At 45.2% G+C, this 15,532-nt stretch overlaps 1 long non-coding RNA gene across 1 annotated transcript in view; it reads left to right on the plus strand.

The window, feature by feature from the left end:
* Positions 1-4,312, plus strand: part of LOC128339070 (uncharacterized) — a 41,831-nt gene extending 37,519 nt beyond the window's left edge. The window contains exon 3 of the long non-coding RNA XR_008312825.1: positions 3,570-4,312. This is a non-coding gene — a long non-coding RNA (uncharacterized LOC128339070). The remainder of the gene's footprint in view (positions 1-3,569) is intronic.
* The last annotated feature ends 11,220 nt before the right edge of the window (positions 4,313-15,532 follow it).

The following is a 15,532-nucleotide window of genomic DNA, read 5'->3' on the forward strand; positions in this document are numbered from 1 at the left end:
CAGCGGGAGGGAGGGCATGCCCTCAACTCCTGCCTGTAGGCTTTCAGCGGCATCTGGTGGGCCACTGTGGGGAACAGAAGGCTGGACCAGATGGGCTTCCTTGGGCCTGATCTAGTAGGGCTGTTCTTACGTTCTAACTTCCTATGTTCCTAAACATAGCTAAAGAGACACACACACAGGTTTGTTTGAGTCTTAATCCAGAGAAAGTGGGGGGGGGAGTGTTGGAAAGCTTATCTGAGATTGCAAGCTTTCTGTCTTGCCCTCCCACACATTAGGGAGGAGCTCAAAACAGTATAAATGGTTCCCCTGTTGTAGGAACATAGGAAGCTGCCATATTCTGAGTCAGACCTTTGGTCCATCTGGCTCAGTATTGTCTACCCAGACTGGCAACGCCTTCTCCAAGGTTGCCGGCAGGAGTCTCCCTATCTTGGAGATGCTGCCAGGGAGGGAACCTGGAACCTTCTGCATGGAAGCAGGCAGGTGCTCTCCCCAGAGCAGCCCCATCCCCCTAAGGAGAATATCTCACAGGGCTCACCCATGTAGTCTCCCATTCAAATGCAAACCAGAGGGGGCCCTGCTTAGCAAAGGGGGCAACTCACACTTGCCACCACAAGACCAGCTCCCATAGACCAGCTCTCAACAACCACGAGGTAGTTGAGGCTGAAATAAGAGCGCCCAGGCAATTCAGTCTTATTATTACTACTGGCCCAAAGTCACACAATGAGCGTCATGGCCGAGTGGGGATTTGGAGCTGGGTTCCCCTCCTCCCCATCTGGCTCTGGACAGGGGAGCGCACCTTCTAAAGGGTCAGGGTTGTTGTCGCTGGAAGGGGCTCCTCATCCCAACATTCTCCGGTGATGCCTGTGGCCTGGGACGCTTTTGCACAGCATGTGGGTTAGCGCTCCTGCTTCAGCCTGATGCAAATCTACAAGTCTGACCAGCTGCCTTGGTCACCTCTTGGGAGGAGAGCTGGTCTGGTGCTCTCAAGCTTGAATTGCCCCCTTTGCTAAGCAGGGTCTGCCCCGCTTTGCATTTGGATGGGAGGCCACATGTGTGAGCACTAGAAGATATTCCTCTTAGGTTCACTCCCTGGCAGCATCTCTTGGTAGGGCTGGGAAGGACCCCAGCCTGGAACCTTGGAGAGTCGCTGCCAGTCAGTGTAGGCAAAACCCAGCTAGGTGGACCAAGGGCCTGACTCAGTAGATGGCAGCTTTCTGTGGCTTTTCAGTTTCTGCGGCGTTTCAGTACCAATCCTTCCTACGACTAAATCCCAAGCAGGGCCTCCTCAGAAGATTTTAAGTCTCAAGATGTACCATTAACCTCTCCTTATCACAGCCCATCGCTGGGTTCAGTGTGCAAAGCAGCGTAAAGCGCACCATCTGCATTTCTTACCAATGGGGCTCCCCCCCACCGAACACAGTACAAAATGTTCCTCAGATGAAAAACTCGAGTTGGGTTTCTTGTTGTTTCCCCCCCCCCCCCTCCTTCCAAAAAGGAAACCTAAAATAAAGCAAAAAGCGATCTGTGTAATCCCATGGCTCTGATCTTCACCTCTTGTACCGTGACTTCCTGTGATATCGTGCTCTGCTTCTCCGTGGAAATTTACAGTGTCACGGAAAAAATCTTAGCCGAGGACGCCAGGGGTGACACATGACTGGGGCAGGGAGGTGCCTCTGCATCTCTTCAAAAGACACATCTCGCACCAGTGGTCCAGGGACACGCTTTTTAGAGGCCCGTCTTGATGTGGGATTAACTCCTGATATTATTACATGAGTTCACAGGAGTGTGCTGTTCCTCGGGAGAGATGTATCATATCCCAAAAGGAGTCGCATCAGCTGCAGCCACCGCTGTCTGCAATCTTGCCAGAAAGACAGAGGAAGCTCTCTAGATTATGGTCTTTTTGGATCCATGAGCCTTTCCTCCTCTTTTTTCTTTCTTTCCCTTTTTCGTTTTTGCTGATTAGCCCAGCCCTTGGCTGTGGGGACTGATTATTTTCAGGGCCTGTTGCCATAGCTTTTATTTATTTATATTTGCATTTGTCTTCTCCTTCCTGCAAGGAGAACAGGAGGAGAGTGTAACCCCTGCTCACTGAGCAAAGAGACCCCTTTTCAAGTGGCGATTCTCTTCTGTTTAGCAGGGGGAGAGCAACTGGCCATATCCAGCCCCAGCACAGCATCCCTCCAGTGGCTGTTGCTGCTGGTATCTGCCTTGCGTTTCTTTTTAGATTGTGAGCCCTTTGGGAATGGGAATGTCTTATTTATGTGTTATTTATTTGTCTGTGAAAACCGCTTTGAGAACTTTGGTTGAAGGGCAGTATATAAATATCCGTAGTAATCGTAGTAGTAGTAGTAGTAGTAGTAGTAGTAGTAAAAGGTAAAGTGTGCCGTTGAGTCGATTTCAACTCCTGGCGCCCACACAGCCCTGTGGTTGTCTTTGGTAGAATACAGGAAGGGTGTACCATTGCCTCCTCCTGTGCAGTATGAGATGATGCCTTTCAGCACTTTCCTATAGTGCTGCTGCCCGATATAGGTGTTTCCCATAGTCTGAGAAACATACCAGCGGGGATTCGAACCAGCAACCTCTGGCTTGCTAATCAAGTCATTTCCCCGCTGCGCCAGTAGCAGCAGTAATATATGGCCTTCCTTTTTTTTTTATCCTTACAACAAGCCAGGTAAGATTAAGGTAGATTAAGACATAAAGGTAGTGCCAGAACGGAGGGGGCATGCTGAAGTTCCCAGATTCAGTCCCTGGCAGCATCTCTAAGTAGAGTTGGGAAATAACCCTGTCCTGAAACCCCAAAGAGAGCTACTCAGAGTCAGTATAGACAATTTTGAGTGAGATGGACCAAGGGTCTGACTTTAAGGCAGTTTCATCTGTTCTCATCATATATATTCACACACACACACACACACACACACACACACACACACACACCTGCTGGACCAGGCCCAGGGCCTATCTAGTCCAGCACCCTGTTTTATATAGTGGCCCACCCGATGCCTCTGGGAAGCCCACACGCAAGAGATGAAGGCATGCCCTCTCTCCTGCTGCTACTTCCCTGTATCTGGTGTTTAGGAGCATTTTGCCTCTGAGGCTGGAGGTGACCTATAGCCCTCAGGCTAGTAGCCATTGATAGGTACATCTGCAGCATACATCCACTGGGCATTGGGTACATCTGCAGCATACATCCATATTGCACAGGCTTGATGACTCACATTGTCTGCAACCACAGCCTTTAAAAGTCCTTACATCATGTGTGTGTGTGTGTGTCTGTGTGTGTGTGTGTGTATACACACACACACACACACACACACACACATATACACACACACACACACACACACACACACATATATATATATATAACTGTCTAGCCTCGAGCTTTGACTGCTGTGAGATCCATAGACCATACCTGTCTCACTCTACCTTTGGGCAATTCTAGCTCAGCTTTAGGGAAGGGGAAAGCCCCATTCCTGTTGAGGGTCCTAGAGGTGAGGACTCCTACTGAGCCATCTCAGGAGAAATGGGAATCTTTCCCAGTGGTCTCAGCTCATCTTTCTCCTCCACAGCAATCTCTGGTTTGGATGCCTCACCCTTCCCTCCTTCTCTGATGGCCACTGATCTTGCTCCCCATGTCCACGTAAGCTCCTGGTCCTATTATGCAGATAATCCTCTTGTGCAATATTGGACAAAGACAGATGTAATATGGGTGAAGACAAATGTAATATTGGTGAAGACAAATGCAATATGGGTGAAGATAGATGTAATATGACAGATGTAAAGTATCATCACTGCTTTCAAAACAAACAGTTTTTCCTGCCTTGTGCTGAATTCTGGGGAGGGTGAGGGAAGAGTGATTCAGGTTAAACTTGAGAAAATTCCTGCTGTGGTGAGCACCTATTGGTTCACATCTGTGCCAGCACAAGTACACCTCGGTTCCCAATCCCTGGAGCAAGTTGCAACTCTTTTAATAATCTTTGTGACTGTTTTGTGATATACATCCGTTAAATGCATCTCTGCATGACACACCTCTGTGACTCTTGTAAAGTAGACACCCCACCTGATGGACAAGGGGAAGGAGAAGTATGAAAGCTGATGCAGCATTTGACTTGCATGCATGTATCAATGACTGCTCTAAAATTTTGCTTCTGGGTGCAGCTAAGTTGGGGAGTAAGCTGGCAATTCAACCAAGAAGTGGGACATGTTCAGGTGAATGAATGTGTTGTAGCCAAGTGATACAAGTTTTGCCTGACTGTTTGAAGCAGGGAATATATTGAATTGGCATTAACAAGGGTCTTTCAAATAAAGTATGTGGAGAACCTCTTTGAGATAACCCTCCAGTGTTTCTCCTGGGAGGAATCCTGCAATTCTCTTTCAGATTTCAGTTTGGACAAATCTCAGTTCTGATTCTTGATGATGAAAAAGTCAACTGCAGATCCCATGTGTTATGAACATAGGAAGCTGTCTCATACTGAGTCAGACTCTTGGTCCATCTAGGTCAGTATTGTTTACACTGATTGGCAGCTGCTCTTCAAGGTGTCAGGCAGGAGTCTTCCCAGCCGTACATTTAGATCTGCCAAGGATTGGATGTGGGACCTTATGCATGCAACACAGATGTTCTACCACTGAGCTACAAGCCCCATCCCCTGAGTGGAATATCTTATATCACTCCCATGTCGTCTCCCACCAAATGCAAACCAAAGCAGACACTGCTTAGGAAAGAGAACAATTCATGCTCACTACCACAAGACCAGCTCTCCTCCCCAAATGAGGCACTGCACACAGAAGCATAGGAAGTTTCCCTATGCACACAGTGCACACAGAAAAGCATAGGAATGACCAGACCGTTGCTCCATCTAGTTCAGTGCTGTCTGCACTGACTGGCAGCAGCTCTCCAAGGTTTCAGGCAGGAGTTTCTCCCAGTCCTACCTGGAGATGCTGCCAGAGAGTGAACCTGGGCCCTTCTGCATGTCACTCAGATTCTCTACAAGTATGCAAAAGGTCCCAGTTCACTCCCTAGTAGTAAGTTCAGGTGGTAAGTGATGAGAAAACCTCTACCTGAGACTCCAGAGCGGTGTTGCCAGTCAGAGCTGGCAATACTGTGTTAAATGGACCTATAAGATGACCTTTATAAGGTTAGTTCAAAGGTCTTATATAAGACTATATAAGTCTTATAGGACTTATGGATCCTATACGTTGACCATACAGGTCAGCTTCGTATGTACTCATCCACCTTTCCATTGAATTGGGTTGCTGGGAACTATCAGTACAAGTAGGAATGAGATTATTCATTGTTACTTTTCTGACAATGAGGTAATGCAGCTAAAGTGAGTGCAACTCTTGTTTGATGAATGCATCCCTCCCCCACTTGCGCACGCGCAGGCACGCACACACACACACATTTAATTCATTTTCCTGATTCACTGCATCACAAGGAATGAGATTCATCGTATTAAAATTAAAATTTGAATCTGTGTCAAGGCAATTTAATCTTGCTCAAGGATGGCAGGCCAGAACGTAGCTGGATCTTGCTGGAACTTCCTTCCCTGGCAGTTTGGGAAGCATCTTCTCCCTCCTCTTCCCGGCACCACACCAACACTAACCAAATTAATTTTCTCTAATTACAAGAAACTCTAAATTCCTACTTTTAAAATAGGTTAGAGAGTCACAGATCATCGGTAATAGATAGCACAATGCCATTGTGAGGGGAGGTGGGATTGTTGCAGGGAAATTTGGGGGTGCAGCACACACACACACACACACACACACACACACACACACACTCCCTCAGTAGAACCTGAATTGCCCAGGATGAAGGATGTAGGAACATAGCCCTTTGGGAACAGGGGACCATTTTATTCATGTATTATTTTTCTGTGTAAATCCCTTTGTGAACTTTGGTAGAAGAGTGATATCTAAATATCCATAGTAATATATGAGCATTTGTAGTAGTAGTCCACCACTCTAAACACTATACCACAATCTGTGATGCTCAGCAATATTAAAATGTCTATATTAGGGATGTGCACAAATCTAGTTTTTTATTTGAATTTGAATCAAATTCGAATTGAATTTTGAAAATTCATTTTGAATTAAGATCAAATGTGAATCAATTCAAGCCTGTTTGGGTGCCTTTTTTAACTAATCAGGGGGATTGAATGGTTTTTTAAAGGTACCAAATGGTCCTTGAATTGAATTTGAATCAAATTTCAAAAATTCGAATTGGATTTGAATCTAATTGCCCTTTTAAGGGGTGATTCGATTCAAAGCCGAATCACCCAGATTGAGTTGAATCGATTTGTTTTTGACTTAATTTGCACATCCCAAGTATATATTCAAGAACGGCTTATTTTGGGCATGGGGCTGGTTCTCCACCAATCTGATACTTTGATATGGCCACTAAAACCAAACTGGCCAAGCACTAGAAGCAAAATTGTAGTGACAGCTATCAAGGTATGGGATACATACAAAGGACGATTGGTTCTCACTTCTTCACCAGTATCTCTGATTCTATTTCATGAAGACTTGTTTGAACCAGTACTTTTTTCTATATGGGATGTACATGACTCTAAAAGTTTCTGAGGGGGAGGAGACACACCATTGCCTATAATGAAATAAAGGGCACACAAGCGTAGATTTTTTGGGATCTCCCCCACCCCCACCTCCGGCCCAAGATCTACAAATCAGGAATCCAATAACATTACATCAAGGAGAAAATGAGGCGAGTGGAAGGTTGAGCAAGTTCGAACATCTCATCATAAATTGTATAAGGACTTTTGTCAAAACATGCTAAGCTCTTGTTATAAACAGTCCCTATAGCTCTTGGGTAGGAAAGGGAGGAGGAGGAGGATGTAGGAATCCAACTTCTACACCCCCAATTGAAATCCTTATTGGGTACTGGCCACTGATTTTCTGTTAATTCAACTCCATGGAATAAATTTCTTTAAAATGTTGTTGGAGTGGCATTATTACATGCTTGACAAGACAAAAAGAATATGCTGCTCTTTATTCAAACATGCTTGGAAATGAAACAAGGAGCTTATTTGTTACACTTTTGACGGTGACATGCTCATTTACAACAACATTGGAGGAACTTATATTGTACTATATTTGTTGTTATGTTTAAGTGGTGGAAAATGCCATCCAATGACTAACTGCTTTCACAAAAGGACTTGGTTTCTTGATTTCTTTCTTTTTAGTGTGGTGGATGGGGCCGTAGCTCAGTGGAAGAGCATCTGCTTTGAATGCAGTAGGTGTAGATCCAAGGTTACCTGGCAGCAGGGGCATAGCTAGGGGAGAGAGGGCCCGTGCTCATCCCTCTCTCTGGCGGCCCCCCAGAGTGAGGGAGATAATGGAGAAAATAGGGAGGGGTGGAGCAGGAGGGCCCTCAGGAGCTGGGGGGCCATGTTCTTTGAACCCTTTTGTTCAATTATAGCTACGCCCATGCCTGGCAGCATCTCCAGGCAGGCCTGGGAAAGACCCCTGCCGGAAACCTTTGGGAGCTGCTGCCAATCATTGTAGACAATCCTAAGCTAGAGGGACCGAGGGTCTGACTCAGTATAAGGCAGTGCTGTGTGCTTGGGACGGGGCAGAAGAGCATCTGCTCTGCATGCAGAAGACCCCAGGTTCCATCCCTGGCAGCATCTTTGGGAGGTAGCTCTGGGAGAGACTCTTGCCTGAAGCTTTGGAGAAGCCGCTGCCAGTCTGTGAAGACAATACTGAGCTAGCTGGCCCAAGGGCCTGAAAAATGATTTGCACCTCCCTAGTCTATATTCAAGAAAGGCTAATTTCGGGGTGGGGGGCAGTTCTCCAGCAATCGGAAACTTGGACATGGCCACTAAAACCAAACGGACCGAGCATGGAGAGCAAAATTGTAGTGCCAGTTATCACTACAAGTATTGGGCTGTAGTTCGGTGGCAAAGCTTTGCATGCAGAAGGTCCCAGGTTAAGTTGCCGGCACCATCTCTCGGTGGGGCCTGAAACCTTGGAGAAACACTGCCAGACAGGGCAGACAACCCTCAGCTATATGGGTCTGACTCGGTATAAGGCAGCTTCCTGCGTTCTTATGTTCTACTCAACTTCTCACTTTGGACCCAGGCTTTGCATCCCAGTTTCAGTTCAGGGGCTCGCCTAAAGATGTCTGCTATTAATGCCGGGCCTGCTATTAAAAAGACCTTCCCTCAGTTGCTGTATTTCTCATGGCTGCCAGTGTCATCTTGAAATAACAGTTCCTCCAAGCCGTTATGGTTCTAGTGATTCTTTTCGAAAAGTCATTAGATCTGGCTGGCAGCGCAACGTTGCGCAATATAAATATGCGCCACACCACCAAGTCACCAAGAGGGGCACATTCTCAAGTAATTATGCAAATAAATCCGCAGGGCGCTCTCAAGTATGGGCCGCCACGTACATTTGTATTAATCAGAGCTGACGTTCCTGACAAGGGAATCTATTTCCCTGCCTTCCCGCCGAGATGCAGATTTAATGGCAGAGCCAGCACCATGGCCCACTGAAAGAGGTAAAGGCTGCTGTCTTATCTCAACAAGTCCTTCAGGTGTCTCGGGGAAGCTGGGATCGCTGGAGCTTGGAATAAATAACATTTTCTTCACTTTGGAGTTCACGGGTTCGACCCTCCCCGGTGCATGCAGCGAACGCTGATCGCCCCTTGGAATTGAACGGCTTTTTGGTAACCTCTCTCCCGCACCGTATACGATGTTCAGCATCTGCTGAATGCAAAGATGTTTGCATATCCTCGAATGAACTTTTCTGACACTTCAGTCACAGCGGCTGAATGTGGGCCAGATAATACAGCCCTGGATTTTGTATTCAAGGTCTCGAGTTGGCTCATTTGTCTCTGGGTTGAAGCCCCTACTTTATCAAGAAGGAAATGACAAAAGGCAGTTGGTTTCTGGTGTTTCTCTGATATATTTTCCCTTTAAAAAAAAAAAAAGGAGAAGAAGAAGTATATGCATTTAGAGAAGAGGAGAAGACTTTCATTTTTAAAGAGCTGAAATATATATAATTATTTTCACGAGAGCAGTGCTACAATCCATCTGGGCTGAGAGTTCAATGTCACGCTAGAGTGCGACCGTGAGACATGGTTTGGGAAGCAATTTGGGGGGAAGTGGGGGGACGTTAAGTGCCAGAGACACAAAGGCTCAGTTCAGATGATATCTAAAAAGGGGGCTCCCTAACTTAGCTTCCCATACGTTGGGTCCTCAAAGGCCATTGTGGCTGGGGATAATGGGAAATTAAGAACAGTACCTTTTTCACACAGTGCCTAATTAATTAGGATTCTCTGGGACAGGATTCTCTGGGACAGGATGTGGTGATGGCCACCAGCTAGGATGTTTTTAAGTGGGGCCTAGACTTAAAAACTCATAGAGGGCAAATTAATCGACTCAAATTCATGGAGGTCTATCAATGGCTAGTTGTCTCGATGGCTATCGGTTGCCTCCAGAATCAGAGACAGGATGCCTCCGAACACCCGTTGTAGGGGAGCAACAGCAAAAGAAAGGGCATGCCCTCAGCTCTTGCCTGTGGGCTTCTCAGAGGTATTTGGTGGGCCACTGTGTGAAACAGGATGCTGATCCATCTTATTTATTATTATTTCTCTCTGTAAACTGCTTTGGAAATGTTCGTTGAAAAGAGGTATATAAATATTTGTTGTTGCTGCTGTTGGACTAAATAGGCCTTGGGCAGGCCCAGCAGGGCTGATCTTATCAGTTGCCAACTCAGTTTAATTGAGAAGGGGGGGAACCTAATGCTGAATACCCCCAGATGGACTTTCAGACAAAGCTGAGTCATTCCATGCCCAAAAGGGGAATCCGTTTCCTCAGACTGGGAGACTGGGAGTGGGAGATCTCCTCATTGAAATGGTGGTATATAAATGTATTAAATAAATGAATTAATCAGGAACATAGGAAACTGCCATATGCCTTGGTCCATCTAGCTCAGTGCTGTCTACACTGACGGGCAGCAGCTCTCCAAAGTTTCAGGCAAGGGTCTCTCCCAGCCCTACCTGGAGATGCTGCCAGGGAGTGAACCTCGGACCTTCTGCATGCAAAGGAGATGGTTTTCCACTTACGCCCCTCCCCCCGCCAATTAATATGGTGTAAGCTGTATTTACCAGGAACTGATCCCTCAAATGGCTACAAGCATTCAGTTTAAACTCTATGCCCTGATGTGCCCCATTTTGGAGTTGTAGGTTGTTAAGTCTCGGTACCACAACTTGGGACTTTTTGATCTCTTAGTCATTTGTTGCCACAAGGTGGCATTGTAGATTTAAGTGAAAACAGTGGAAGGAGGAGAGCAGAGGAAGAATGGGGAAGGGAAGGAGAAATTGTGCTTCCTTTTGGAATGTTTCAAGAAATAAAAGAGATAAGGGTCAGTCAAGGGCCAGTTCAGACAATCAGGTTTTATATAGTTGAATCATCACACATTCGTTATTGGGTTAGGGGGACGGGGACAGTAAGCCAGCCATGTGAATATTCTGACACATGTCCAGATAATGACTCACCACATGCCAGAAAACCCTGATCCTGTACCCCACAATTGAGGTACGTGTTATGTAGAACTGAGCTGAAAGAATTTGTGGGGTTGGTTTTTTTTTTGTTTTGTTTTTTACAAAAAGAATGTTTAGCTGTTTGGAAGTGGGAGAGAGGAGTCTGGCAGGAGGGGGGGGAAATTACAGAATTGCCCATCTTTCACCTTTTTGCCACCACATTGTTTATAATCCTATCTGTTGTCGCAAGCTTCTGGTTGCTTCTGGGCACCATTTTTTTTTAACCCACAAGAGTGAGAGTAAGATGCATTACCTTCACTCTGATGTGGCTTCATGATGATGTCTGAAGCCAAATCGGGGTGATGGCTATGCTTCCTGCCCTCACTCTAGTGGGAATTTTTTAAAAAAGAAAAGAACTCTGCCGCACCTGGAAGTGCAGTTGCCACCGTCGATAATTTCACTCCATGGTTTGCCATGATTGTGCTCCCCCACAAAATGCTAAGTTGAGCTCCTAACTTTGCAACCTGCAAACAAGGCAAAATGTGGAGAGCTGCTGCCAGTCAGTGTAGGCGGTACTGAGCTAGATGGGCCAAAGGTCTGACTTGATATAAGGCAGCTTTCTGAGTCCCTATGTACCTCACAGGTTTTCTGTGAGGATCAAGTGAATAAGGTGAAACCCATGAATTCCACCCTATGCTCCCTGGAGAAAGAGTGGCGTATTTATTTACTTATATTAAAATTGATATCGGCATTTCCTAGATAAAAGCAATAAGCCCTTCTGAAAATCACTGGAGGAAAGGAAATTCTCCTTTCTTCTCATCCAGCTGTGAATTGCTTCTGAAATTCCAGTGATATTCCACCTGGTTCTTCCAGAAAATATTAAAAGTGGTATTGGGTTGATTCTCTTCATCTGCTTGGCAGGGAAAATATACTTTGTACTGAATTTTGAGCACTTGAATATCTTGTAGAGGTGAAAGGTCGTGTGAGATCTGAATATTTGCATGTATGCTTTTCTGGAATGTAGCAAGACTTATCTTTTGAAACAAACATACATTATTTGAAAAATCCCTTGAGAAGGGTCTGCCAGCAGACAACTATGGAAGAAACGGGTCTATTTTAGGGATGGAGAATTGGTACTGCTCAGGATGGGAGCCATGGCAATTATTAAACTCCACAGGTCATAGCCTCAGTCCAGCAGGTATGGCAGGCCCAGATAAAAGGAAAGATCAGGGTCTCTTAGGCATGGAATCCCTCCATGAGAGTGAGAGATGTCTCTGGACTTCGTATTTTCTTGGCTTGCAAAACTTGGTGACTCACAAGAACCTGGGTGATTCATAACGTCCACCTCAAATATGAGCTGCATTTTATGCCCCCAGCCCCCAGTTTCTCTCTGGCTCCAAGCCAGAGAAGAACTCAATGCATGACCTCCCTCCTACCACCCACCTGGAGAGAAATTCAGCTGGGCTGATAGCCAACTTCTCTGAGTCTCAACACCCAGAGCAGCCCCTTATTGAGGACTGAAAGCAGAGAAGGGCTCCTTCCTTCCTTCCTTCTTTACTGTAGAAACTGCAGCAGCAGGTACAAGGTAAAGAGGCAGGTGAGGAGAGGGCTCTTTGAAGCTGTTAGGAGTGACTGAGAAGGAAAATCACCGATTGGCTCAGTCTCCAGAATGACAGGGTCTGATCTGACTCAAATTTGCTTGGAATAAGCCAAGTTCTTTTCCAGTTCAGGAGGAGGAATAGCCTGGCTTATTGCAAGCTGATCTGAGGAGAACCGGCACAAGCGTGTCTGTGTCACACATTCACTGCTGAGAGTGGAGGTGTCCCTGCTGGTCCGTGGCCAGACCAATTCCTCCCTTTGCTCCCCTGCAGACTTTTAAACTAGGCTGGGAACGTGTCCCAGGATTGCACTCCCTGGATCCGACACCTCCACATCACCCCCAGTCATGCTGTGCTTACGTCAGGTGTGATCACAGCAGAAATGTGTCCTGAGTTGTGTAGTACTTTTGCCAAAGAAATAAGAAGCTGGTTCTCTTTACTGAAAGCTGGGTGGGAAGAGGGCCCAGTGTAGAGATGTGAAGGCCTTGGGGAAAAACCAGAACATTTTGGTTAGAAGCAAGCTTCCCCCCCCTCCACCCCCCCCCCCCCCCGCGAACTGTTTTGCTTTGTTCAAAAATTTGGGAGGATTTTTTTTGGGGGGAGGGGTCATAAAATATTTTCTTTTGGATATCTATCTATCTATCTATCTATCTATCTATCTATCTATCTATCTACCAACTAGATAGATAGATAGATAGATAGATAGATAGATAGATAGATAGATAGATAGACAGATCTTTTATTATGGTCATCAACCAGACAGACAAGCATAATACAGTTTGCAGCAGACAATAAGAACCTATATCAAAGTAAGCATCTCTTTGCATATTTTGCAAACTATTAAACAAAATTTGGCCACATTTAGAGAAATGTAATCATCATGATCAGAGAGGAGGTGCTGCAGAGAAAACATATTAGTATAGCTGGGATAATTTACTTTAAAAGGCTAGATAAAACTATTACGGATATCCTTATAAAATGAGCAATAAAGCAAAATATGCCCAGTTGTTTCCATGGCACCTGTACCACAAGGGCATAGCCAAGCAGTATAAGGTATTTTCTTCAATTTCACTTCTAGTACCACGGTAGGGAATGCGTTAAAGTGCGCAAGGGTTTTTCTTTTGGAATTATGAATAAAATATTTAAGAAAAGGTGTTCAGATATATTCATGTAAGGAAAGGTATCTTCTACAGCATGTGAAAGAAACTGGTCAATGTTTTGAAATGTACCAGATCAAGGAATAAAGGAACATGTGAAAAGGTAGAGAGGCTTGTCTCAATCTGGGCAATTCAGTTTTCACAAGTCATTAAGATGATAAAAACGAAGGGTCAGGAGAAGCAGAAACTGCTGGTGGTGATACAGTACTCCTAAACTTAACCTACCAAACATGATCAATGTTATGAGCAAAGCAAGTTATACATAATCAATGCTCCTAAAGAAACAATGTGACTTTAGACCCATAAAGATTGTTAGGGGGAAATAAGTGTGGAATATATCTCAATTTCCCCCCAAATTTCCATTAAAAAAAAAACAACACCGAAAAAATGGTTGGTTGGTTTTTTTAATGGCTTCAAAATTTCCAGAAATTTTACATCTCTAGTCCAGTCAGGCTCTAAGCCCTGTGTGTACTCCCAAGGAACAGCCACGTTTGAGCAAAAACTGAAGTAAGAGGAAGGCAAGTGACTGTGTGCTGGCCGCGATCTGATTAGGGCGGTGAGGGAGCGTGGTGTAGTGGTTAGACTCAGGGGAGTATCTAGGGGTAGGGCAGGCAGGGCACGTGCCCCGGGCGCCACTTGAAGGGGGGCGCCATTTTTCTAAAATTAAAAAAAAATTAAAATGGCTGCTGAAAACAAAATGGCCACTGTGCATGATCAAATGGCCTCTGTGAGGCCCTAGGCCATGCCAGGCCTCGCAGAGGCCATTTGAGCATGCGCAGTCACCATTTTGTTTTCAGTGGCCATTTTAAAAAATATTTTTTTAAAAATGGCCACCGCACATGCTGAAATGGTCCCTGTGAGGCCCTAGAGGCCAGAGAGGGGAGGGGAAACCTTTGCAGACCCCCCCCCCACAGCCTTTAGGAAGCCCCCCGAAGGGGCTACAGGTAATTTTTTTTAATTACTTTTTTTAAAAAAATATTTATTTTTATTTTTTATTTTTTTAAAATAATATAATATAAGTCACTGTACACATATTCAGTTTGGCACTATGTACAGAGAATCAGATGGGTGTCAGATGTTTGGACAGGGGCGCAATTTCAGTGCTTGCCCTAGGCACTATTTTCCCTAGATATGCCTCTGGTTAGACTGCTGGACTAGGACTGGGGAGACCCGGGTTCAGATCCCCATTCAGCCATAATACTAGCTGGGTGACTTTAGGCCAGTCACTTCTCTCTCAGCCTAACCTACTTCACAGGGTTGTTGTGAAAGAGAAACTCAAGTATGTGGGCTCCTTGGAGGGAGAGCAGGATATAAATGTAAAAATAAAACAACAACAACAACAACAACAATAATAATAATATAGCAGAATAGAAGAAAAAGAAATAGAAAAAATCACAAAATACAAAGATCTACAAATTGAAATTGAAAGGCTGTGGCAGAAAAAAACCAAAATAATCCCAGTGGTAATTGGCGCCCTGGGTGCAGTTACAAAAGACCTTGAAGAGCACCTCAACCCCATAGGGGCCACAGAAATCACCATCAGCCAATTACAAAAAGCAGCTTTACTGGGAACAGCCTATATTTTGTGACGATATCTATAATAACCAACAGTATTGATGATAAAATTCAGCCATCCCAGGTCCTTGGGAAGGACTCAATGTCTGAATAAAACAAACCAGTCAATAACACCTGTCTGACTGTGTAAACAAGAAATATTATTATCATTATTATTATTATTATTATTATTATTATTATTATTATTATTATTATTATTATTATTCCTGGGTATACACAAGATGGGTGGGTTGCTGCTGTCCAACCCGGATTGAAGCTAGTGCACAATTGCTCCCCACCATCCTTCCTCGGTTTTTGGGGACACACGAGTGTTTCCCAGGATCACACATGCGACCTGGCTGGCTGGCTGCTACTCCAACTCAGCTGTCAGTCGTGAGAACGGACTCAAGGATTCTAGAACCAAGGCTGTTTGCTTTATGGAGGGTGGCAAACAGCAGGAGGCTATAGAAGTCTCCAAGTGATCAGTTAAGAAGAGGAGAGCTGGTCTTGTGCTAGCAAGCACGAATTGTTCCCTTTGCTAAGCCAGGACCCCTTTGGTTTGCATTTGGATGGGAGCCTACACGTGAGGGCTGTGCGATATTCCCCTTAGTGGGGTGGGACCCTAACACAGCAGAAGAGCATCTGCATCCTTGCATCCAGAAGGCCCCAGGTTCAGTCCTTGGCAGCATCTCCAGGTAGGGATGGACCCCTGGAGAGTTCTT

Source organism: Hemicordylus capensis, chromosome 17, assembly GCF_027244095.1.
Source record: "Hemicordylus capensis ecotype Gifberg chromosome 17, rHemCap1.1.pri, whole genome shotgun sequence".
Classification (NCBI taxonomy): domain Eukaryota; kingdom Metazoa; phylum Chordata; class Lepidosauria; order Squamata; family Cordylidae; genus Hemicordylus; species Hemicordylus capensis.